Genomic DNA, 10,137 nt, shown 5'->3' on the forward strand with positions numbered 1-10,137 from the left:
CTCGACAAGTGCAAGTTATGCTGAACGTCTGTTACATACGTGGGTCATAACGTGTCTGCAAAGAGGATAGCCACAGATCCCACAAAAGTAGAAGCAGTGGTGAATTGGCCCAGAATAGGGAACATTGCAGAACTTCGCTCCTTCTTAGGGTTGTGTGGTTACTACAGAAGGTTTATCAAAGGCTACTCCTGCATAGCCATGGAGTAGCATGGATTGCTGAAGACTTGCCCAGATAATGATAGCAAGAAAATTCTAAATACGAATAATCCTTATGGGAAAATGTTTACGAATGATGAAAATGTAGAGACCTTGTGGATAGAAATTAGCAGTGGAGGTAAAAGTATAAAGAAAATGTTTGTGGGAATATGCTATAAACCACTAAATATCTGTGAGATTGAGGAAGCTAAAATACTTTTGCAAATGGAGAAGGCATCAAAACTGAGTCATGTTTGCATAATGGGGGATTTTAATTATCCAGACATAGACTGGGGCAATGAGATTATCGTTACAACAAAAGGAAACAGGTTTTTGGGGGTGCTTAAAGATAATTATATGACCCAAATTATTGAGGAACCAACCAGGAGAGGGGCTGTTCTGGATTTGGTCATATCAAACAATGTACTGTAGGAGTAATAACAAATATTCAAGTCCTGGAACATTTGGGTAACAGTGATCATAACATGGTCTCGTATGAAATAAATTATCAAAAAACAGATTTCTTAGGTTCAACAAAGACCTTAAACTTTAGAAAGGCAGATTTAAAAAAAATGAGGTCTAATCTAGTAGTAATACAATGGGATGATGTTTTTGCAGGGAAAAATGTAGAAGATAAATGGGCAGTCTTTAAAACATTGTTAGAAAAGCACACGTATCAGTGTATACCCTTGGGTAATAAGTATAAAAGAAATAAGTCAAAACCAATGTGGCTAAATAAACAGGTAGGGGAGGAAATGGACAAGAAGAGGAAGGTGTTTAGATTCTTTAAATGAGAAGGGACAGAGACATCGTATCAGAATTATAAGGAATGTAACAAAAATTGCAAAAGGGCAATCAAATTAGCAAAAATGAATAATGAAAAAAGGATTGCAATAGAAAGTAAGGTCAACCCTAAAAAGTTCTTTAAGTACCTTAATAACAAAAAAATGAGAAAAGAAAATATAGGACCCTTTCAGTGTGAGATGGGTAGGCTGATTATTGGAGATAAGGAAAAAGCAGAGGTATTAAACAAATTCTTTGCCTCTGTGTTTACCAGGGAAGAATCAAGTTCAATAGTAGCGCCACAGGAGGAAGCCACAACCTCCATATTAATGAACAATTGGTTAACTGAGGAAGAAGTTCATAAGAGACTTGAAAAAATTAAAGTAAATAAGGCACCTGGCCCCGATGGCATACATCCAAGAGTTCTCAAGGAGTTAAGCTCAGTAATAGCAAAACCATTATATTTAATATTCAAGGACTCCATTTCGACAGGCTCAGTACCACAAGATTGGCGTAAAGCAGATGTGATGCCTATATTTTAAAAGGGAACTAGATCACACCCGGGGAATTACAGATCTGTAAGCCTGACTTCAATAGTAGGGAAACTACTTGAAGGTTTAATACAGGATAATATTCAGGAATACCTAATGGAAAACAAAATTATTAGTAATAGTCAGCATGGATTTATGAAGGATAGATCATGCCAAACTAACCTTATTTGTTTCTTTAAGGAGGTAAGTAGGAATTTAGACCAGGGTAATGAAGTTGATGTGGTCTACTTAGATTTTACAAAGGTTTTTGATATGGTTTCAAACAAGAGGTTGGTGTACAAAATAAAGAAAATTGGACTCAGTAATAATATATGCACCTGGATTGAAAACTGGTTAAAGGACAGACAACAGAGGGTTGTCATAAATGGAACTTTTTCAGGTTGGGCTAAAGTCGTTAGTGGAGTACCTCAAGGATCGGTACTGGGAACCCCTGCTTTTTAACTTGTTTATTAATGACCTTGAGGTTGGGATCGAGAGCAAAATCTCCATCTTTGCTGATGATATTAAATTGTGTAAGGTAATAGAATCAGAGCAGGATGTAATTTCTCTTCAGAAGGACTTGGAGAGACTGGAAACGTGGGCAGTTAAATGCTGCTAATTACCCCATGGGCATTCACATGGAGCATTACATGGACTCCATTATGGATTGACTTTACTGTTTTCATATGTACACTGCATTGGGAGCATATGTAGGAGCTTTTTTGAGAGACCATTCGCAAACGCAAGTATTATACTTTGTTATTGCTAGTGTATGGGTCTCTTATCTCCTCAGCATTCATGCAGGAGTATCACACTGGCACTCCAGTGTTTTGTTGTGTGTTTATTGCTACTAAGCATAAACCTTTGCCTTACATACCCCCCCACAATATGATAGTTGGTGGGCTTGTTGTGTTTATCTAGCACGCATTCTGCATCCCATTGCAGTGACCCTATGAAAATATGCATTTATCTTAACATACTTACCTGATTGGTCATTAATATAGATATCAATTGTAGAGTGGTCGTGGGAGGGGGGAGTTTACTTAGGAACTCTCTTCCTCCCAGTAGGCTCACGATCCTATTTTTGTCCAGCATCTCTGCCTTAGTCATTCCCCTCTTTTTTAGGGTTGACTACCCAAGCTTCATTCATTGTAGCTTGGCCCTTTGGGGTATTTTTAACACCCTGTGTTCTATACATTTTGGTACTATTAAAGTGTTTTAATTATTATCATCATATCACCCATTTCATTTGGATATCCTTGCTCTCACCTGTATTAATTCACACACATCTCATGTGTCTGAGTGCTGTTTTATAGGGTTTCTCACTGATTCAACCGCTCCTCTGGGACGCTGTTCTGTCAGTATTGTTTTGCTACTTACAATGTAGCAGAAATAACAGGCATATCAGTCAAATGCTTTCAGATCGCTGCATCAAAGGGGCTGATAATCTCAGGAACCGCTCACTCCGTCTGTGTGCTTGGACGCGGAAGCGTCACTGCTCAGCTGTAATCAGCAGTTGCGCGGGTCCTCCGATGGTGACATCACTCCCCTAAATGGGGATACCGCTGGCTCCGTTCACTTGGTGAGATTAGCCACTGGGCTTAATTGCGAGATTAATATAACAGTCCCAATAGCCTTTAAATAAGGCTTTGCACAAATAGAAAGACAGTTAAAAGTCCTGAATATAACAGAAAATAGGAGATCTACTAAGAGACCCTCACCCTACTAGTTTCGTCTGAGTTTAGACTTCTTCTGTGGCATGACTCAGACATCACCTGAACATCATAAATAGTAGATTGCATGGACGTGGAGCTGGCAAGTCGCAGCTCAGCTCGGCTCCGTTCAGAGGGCCTGAAGGAAACTAGGGAAAGCCCCCCAAAATTAAAATTAGAACTAATAAAGAAGTGCCCAACACTGTCCCCCTCAGAGGATATAGCTAGCGGCGGCCAGCTGGGCTCCTGGGTCCCGCGGTTGCCGTGGAAGTTCCCCCTGCCTTTCCCTGAGCCTCCAAAATGGCCACCGGAGCCGTGCGGCTCGAATAAGAGGGACCGGCGGAGTCCGGAGAGGAGAGGGGTGGCCGGTGGACGAAGGTGCGAAGCCCCCCCCCCCCCCACGCTCGCTGACAGCGGTGCTCGGAGGATCCTCCCGCGCTACTATAGAACGGGCACACGGCGAAGGCGGCCCGCAGCGGAGGAGAGTTCCGGTCCCCCCCCCCCTGTCTAGAGTTATAGCTGGACCTGGGGTGCTCCCAGCGGGGACGCCCAATCGGGTGATTTAGGGGGGGAGAGATCAGCTCTCCCTGGATGGTCTGCGGTGCCAGGGAAGGGAGGAGAGCTGTTGGATCACTGCAGCTCTGCAGGGTGTTGCTGAGGCAAGACGGAGGCCACAGGGTAAGGGCTCAGACAGAGCTGCCTGTGCACAAGAGTCCCACAGAAGGCCAATCAGACCCTCATTCACTCAAAATTATTAAATGCTGAGCCAGGGAGAGGGGGGGGGCTCCGGTGTCGTAGACCGTATGGCAGCATAGGAAGAGAGCTCCAGGAAAACGCAGGGATAAAGGGATAATTAAGCAACTTTCCCCCCCCCCCAAAAAAAAAAAAAAACACAAACCTCGAAGGGAGTTAACAAGTATTTCTCGCTGGCGCCACAAGGGTCGGGGAACAAACCCAGTGAGCAAGATTGCGCCGAAGCTCAAAGAAAAGATTCAAGGAGGCTGACGGAGGGATCCGCGGCAGAAGGGAATATCACCAGAGTATATCTAGAGGAAATGCTGGAAGGAATGCTGTCATCTTCTCATGACAAATTATACAGATCCCTCCAGCAGCGCTTTAAAAATCTGGCCTCCGAGCTCAAAGAGGAAATAGGCAGCCTCACGAGGAGAACAGCAGACATGGAGAACAGGTTAGATGCGGCCCTCCACGTGCAAACAGAGGCAGAGGAGGAGATTATTTGCCTCAGCACCGAGGTTTTCTGCCTAAAAGAGAGCCTGGAGCAGGCCTGCACAACTTGTAAAGCGAGACGGGCCGAACTGCTCCACGGAAAACAGATTCGGGCCGCACGGGTAAAATCATCATCATCATCATCATTATCATCATCATATCTCCCCCAGCACCTCTCATCATCATCATCCTCATATCTCCTCCAGCACCCCTCATCAATCTCTCCCAGCACCCCTCAACATCCTCATATGTGCCCCAGCACCCTTCATCATCGTCATATCTCCAACAGCACCCCTCATCATCCTCATATCTCCCCCAGCACTCCTCATCCTCATATCCCCCCTCATCATCAACCTTTGCGAGACTCACCCACTATCTCACACCCAATCTCTCCCCCTCACCCATACACAATATTCCCCCTCCACATAACACACAATACCCCCCTACAGCCCACACACATCCCACCCCCCTGCACCTCACATCACACCCGCCTGCACGTCACATCACCCCCCTGCACCTCACTCTCCCCCTACACCTCACTTCACGGTGGCAGAGCAGGCAGGACTAGCGCACTCGCAAACAGGAAGTGCCACACGCATACAGCGCGCAGTCCTGGGAGCAGGCTCGAGGGGGAGAGCGGGCTCGCGCGTGAGGAGGGGGGAGCGGACTCGCGCGTGGTGAAAGCGGACTCACGGGGGAGGAGGGGGAGAGCGGTCTCGCGCGCGGGGTGAAAGTGGGCTCGCAGGGGGGAAAACGGGATTGTGGGGGGGAAAGCAGGCTCAGGAGGGAGGAGGACAGGGAAAGCTGCCGCGGGCCGCACAATGATGCCGGCCTAGCCTAGAGGATCAGGAGAACCGGGACCGTAGGCAAAACCTGAGGATCCGCAATGTCCCGGAAGAGGCTCGCCCTGACCTCCTTAGGCCCTATCTGATGTATTGGGTGAGAAGGACTGGATCCGCGGAGGTACTGCTTACGGAGATACTCATTCATCTGGGAGGGTAGCACATATTTATGATGCAGCAACGGCCCGAGAGATATTTGCACACGGAGTATATAGGCGGACAGCTCTTCCCCCTCCTTCTGGTTTATGGCATAGTACTTGGCCCACAACGCCCCATCATCCTCTTTCGCGCTGTAGGCTTCGGCCAGGAACTCTATCATCAAGCGAGAGGTTAGATCGGGGTGCTGCTCGCGTGTGTATACTGATCAGAGTGGCCGCTGGGGGCCGCAAGCACTCCATGAGTCTCTGTCTTTTTACCACATCGGTGCACGACCACTCTTCCATTACCCCCCGCGTGTGCTCTTTCCACGTTTCTACCCCATCTTCCCCGGTAGGCACAGGGAGGGTCCCCGAGAAGGCTTTTAGTTTCTGGTAGTTCTGGGCGTGGGTGGCTAAGGTAAGCACTTCGACTAGCGGCGGCAAACTGGGGGGTCTAGATAACTGGTCTATCTTGTCATTGAGTTTCTGCAGCATATTACTACTCACTCCAGCCTCAACGGAGGCGCTTGATACTGGATCACTGGATACGGACCGGCAGCTACCGACATCACTCGCGGCATAGTGAATCAAAGGGAGGGTGGGTCGTCCTCATCCAACGGACGTATGAGGGGATCTCGGAGGGGGTAGACAAAAGGACTACCGCCGGGTGGTGCATCAGGCAAGGCCAGAGATTGAGGAACGGCAGGTTCGAGCGCTAACAGGTTACGCCGACAGTCCACAAGCAAGGTATTCCACTTGGAGTCGTGATCTACCATCACATCTAAAAAAATAGAAGGTTGCGAGGCGGTTCACTGCTGCCGCCGGGGTATGAATGCAGACATGGACATACATTTTGTGCTTTATGGATTTGGCTTTCTTGTGTGGGACTGGCTAGTATTCATTTAGTAGCATCAGTTTTTCTTAGGAGTGATCCTGGATTTTGTTGTTTACCATCACATCTACCAGGGGAGCTTTGGCAAAACCAGGGAGTTGTCGCAAGGCCATCTGTAAAGTCTCTAAGGGTAAGGCCATGGGCACTTGGGCCAGCGCTACGGCGCGACGGGTAGGCAAAGCTATGGTGATAACAATTTCGTTTCGAGGGGCACCCCAGGTCTAAGATCTCAGCAGCGCCTCCAAATGTAGCCCTGCTTCCTATCACTAGCAAGCCACTACTCTGTGCTTTATTACCTGCAGGCTCACAAGGCCTAAGTCTCTGCCACGGAGAGCCTGGGGTGCGCGCAATATTTATAACGGGTGCAGCACCTCCATCTGCGACAGCTCCCGCCAAAGAATTACATATATGCAAGAATTACACTCACACAGCCAAGTTCTAAATCCAACCTCTTTTACTTGCAGACCAAACTCACAGTTAATTACATGCCATAACATTCCTATATATATATGCGTTATATAGCGCGCCACGGCGGACGCCAACACTATCTTGCGCCACGGCGGATGCCCCACAACATCCGCCACGGTGGACGCCAACAATACTTCCCACACCCTACACCGGGTGATCCCACCCCGTGTCCGATCCTTTATGGATTAGTCCTAATGCTCACAGAAGGCCCTATATGTGTGTATGGGTGACTGTGCAGCCACTGTGTCTCGGGTGAATGAATGGTACCGTTGGTGCACTTGATAAAATACCTGCCGAGCACTCCGGTGCTTGGGACTGCCACGATCTTCACAAAGGGTCTCGGTACGTCGACACCGTTCTATCTCTCTCACTCCCTCTAGGGTCCGGGGCGCTCCCACCTGGACTCCGGCAACACAAGTGGGGTCTGAGCCCAGACCTCACTCTCGAAAGTATAGTCCCGGTCAAGGCTTACAGATACTATGGGAACAGGAGCCTCACTAAGGCGATCCCTAGCTCAGCTTGTCTCTAAGGTAACTCAGGGCTAACTGGGCCTGGGGCACATGGCCTGCGCCGGGGCAGTTCAACCTCCCCTCAAATACTCTCCGTCTCCTCTCCAACCAGCTCTAGCTCCACATGCGCGCAACCACCTGCCTATATCTCCGGCACCTCCTCAGCCCATTGGCTCGACTCTCCCACCTGACCCTCCCCGCAGGGCTTCTGGGTCAAGGGACTGCTCCCTCCCACCAAATGCACTCTCCTCCTTTGCAGGCTTTTGCAACTACTCTTTGCAAGCGCAACCTCCCGCTCTTTGGCGTGTATCAGGGGTCACGGCTACATAAATCTAGCTAGGAGTGCTTGCTCTCCCCCCTCCCGGCACCGCTCACTCATCCCCGTCCGGAAGTGGAACCCTGGCTCTGCTCACTTTCCGCCCGGCACCCCGGCTCGCGTCACAACCGCTCGCAGCCTAGAAGTGCAGCACTTCCGGTGCCTGCTGCTCCTAGTGAGTGCATGGGAGGCTGGGAGCGACAGTGTAGGCCGGGCCCCATGCACTGCTTTGCCCGGGGCCCCCTAATATTGTTAATATAGCCCTGTTGGGGCCCGGTGAGAACTGTAGTCCTGGGCCCCGGGAAATCTGTCGGCGGCCCTGACAATGAGGGTGAACCTAAGAGGAAAAGGTTGGTGTTTAAGCCAATATGAATAGCAGGCCTGAATATAAGCAGTACTACACAGAACTGATGGGAGGATTAGTATAGTAAATAACCAAACCAAATATCAAAAATATGTATCCCAGCCATTGAGCCCAAATATATAGATAGCACAATGATATTAAATAAATATGATGGCACATTTAATTACTACCATTGTGCTATCTATATATTGGGGCTCAATTGCTCCGTAATATCGGAGGATGAAATCAGAAAATGTGTTGAGACAACGTGTAGACGAGAGGCTTGCAACCACAGTACGTGGGAGATCATTGGGGAAGCCTTTATCCAGAAGTGATCTACAAGGGCTGAAGATACTGATGATATATATAATTTACAACTTTACTGTATGGAATACCAAATACAACATTCCCTCAGGGGCCCTCCACTGGAAAACTGTAACACCACAAAAAGACATTCACTTAAAAGAACAATGGAAAAATCCCAATGAAGTTGCTTTCTCACAAACCCTAGAATTCCAGTGTGTTTCCAGCCCCACTACCTTTGGAGATATTTATCACTCTCTGGCATATGCAAATGAGAACATTATCACACACTGCAAATACATAATAAATTTAATTACTGCACACTGTAAATACATATATAACGTTTCATTGAATTAGCAGAAAATATTGATATGTATCACTACAAATTGATAACTTTTTGCGAATGTAATCCGATATTAACTGACTTTATTGAACCTGGACCATAGTGTAGCTCTAGGAAATGATGGATTACGGATATATAGTGTAGCTATAGGTAGCAAGGGGTTAATAATTGCATAATTTAGACCCTTTTACAAGACGGGTTAGATTGTTGCTGGGGCTAGGTAAGAGTTCCAATAGCTGAAAGGTCTACAATAAATTCAAATAGTCACTTTAGAGAAGCAGAGTCTAGAATCTCCTAGCAATGAAAATAAATAAGAAGCTGTTGTTGCATGGTACATGCCCACAAAACAAAAATAGCTCTTTTTCAGCAACAAACGAAAATGGTTTTTCCTTCAGCAAACCGAACATAACAGTTTCTCTTTAGCAGACAGTTTATATATATGCAGCTACCCTTTTTCTATGCAGGGGACAGACAGTTCACAGTTTCACTACTTTGCTACTCAGACCTTGTTTTCAGGAATCACATTAGCAGCTTACTCCTCTCTCATCAACAGCAAACTTCCATCTGTCTACAGCCTGGGTTTTAACACACCTTAATTAGGCAGCTGGAATCCAACTAATTGTCCTGAGATTCCCAGCTGAAGTTAACCTAGTCAGTGCTGCACTGCAGACTAGACATAGGTTTTCCAGGCAAATAACTGGTGGCTTTTGTTTACCCTGTCACATTCCTCCCCTGTTAGTGTGTGGCTGGGGCTACGCACGGCTGAAGCCCGACCATCCACCCCTTCTCTAAAAAAGAAGTCAGCATTTGCGTTCTCTTTTCCCGGCCTATGCTGAATCTTAAATGAGAAGGGTTGGAGGGCCATATATGTCACAGGAGACTCCTGTGGCGGGTAGAATCTCGGTGGCCGGAACAGCAGGAAGCGTAGTAGGGGTCACAAGCAAGGGTCCGAGGCAGGCGGCAGGTAGCGCAGTCAGGAAACAAGCAGAGGTCCGAGGCAGGCGGCAGGTAGCGGCGGCAGGTAACAAGCAGAGGTCCGAGGCAGGCGGCAGGTAGCGAAGTCAAGCAGAGGTCAGCAACGAGGAGACTGGAACAGGACAGGGGAGCAAGGACAGGTCTGGGGGCAGGGACTGAGAATAGGAATAAACAGGGACAAGCCAGATACCAGCAAGGGCTTTTACTGTGAACAGACTTCTATGGTACAGGTACAGAAAACAGATCAGGATATCAGAAGCATGTACATTAGGAATCTGACTTCAAGCAAAGGCAAAACCAACAGACAGGAAGCAAGCTATAAGGACAGAGACAGGAACAACAAGAAGACAGACAGACAGAGGAACCCAGAGCCAACAGAAGGCAGCAGCACACCCAGTGGACAAGGAAGCTATGGCTAGGCAGGAGGTCTAGGCGATCCTGACAATATACCACCTAGTCAATCTAGCATTGGAATCCTTCATGCTATTTACCACTTCAGTGGTGCATGATCCGTCACCAAAGTAAAATGGACTCCTGCCAGGTAATGCCTCAAAGCCTTGAT

The sequence above is a fragment of the Ascaphus truei genome, chromosome 2 (genome assembly GCF_040206685.1).
Source record: "Ascaphus truei isolate aAscTru1 chromosome 2, aAscTru1.hap1, whole genome shotgun sequence".
In the NCBI taxonomy this organism is placed as follows: domain Eukaryota; kingdom Metazoa; phylum Chordata; class Amphibia; order Anura; family Ascaphidae; genus Ascaphus; species Ascaphus truei.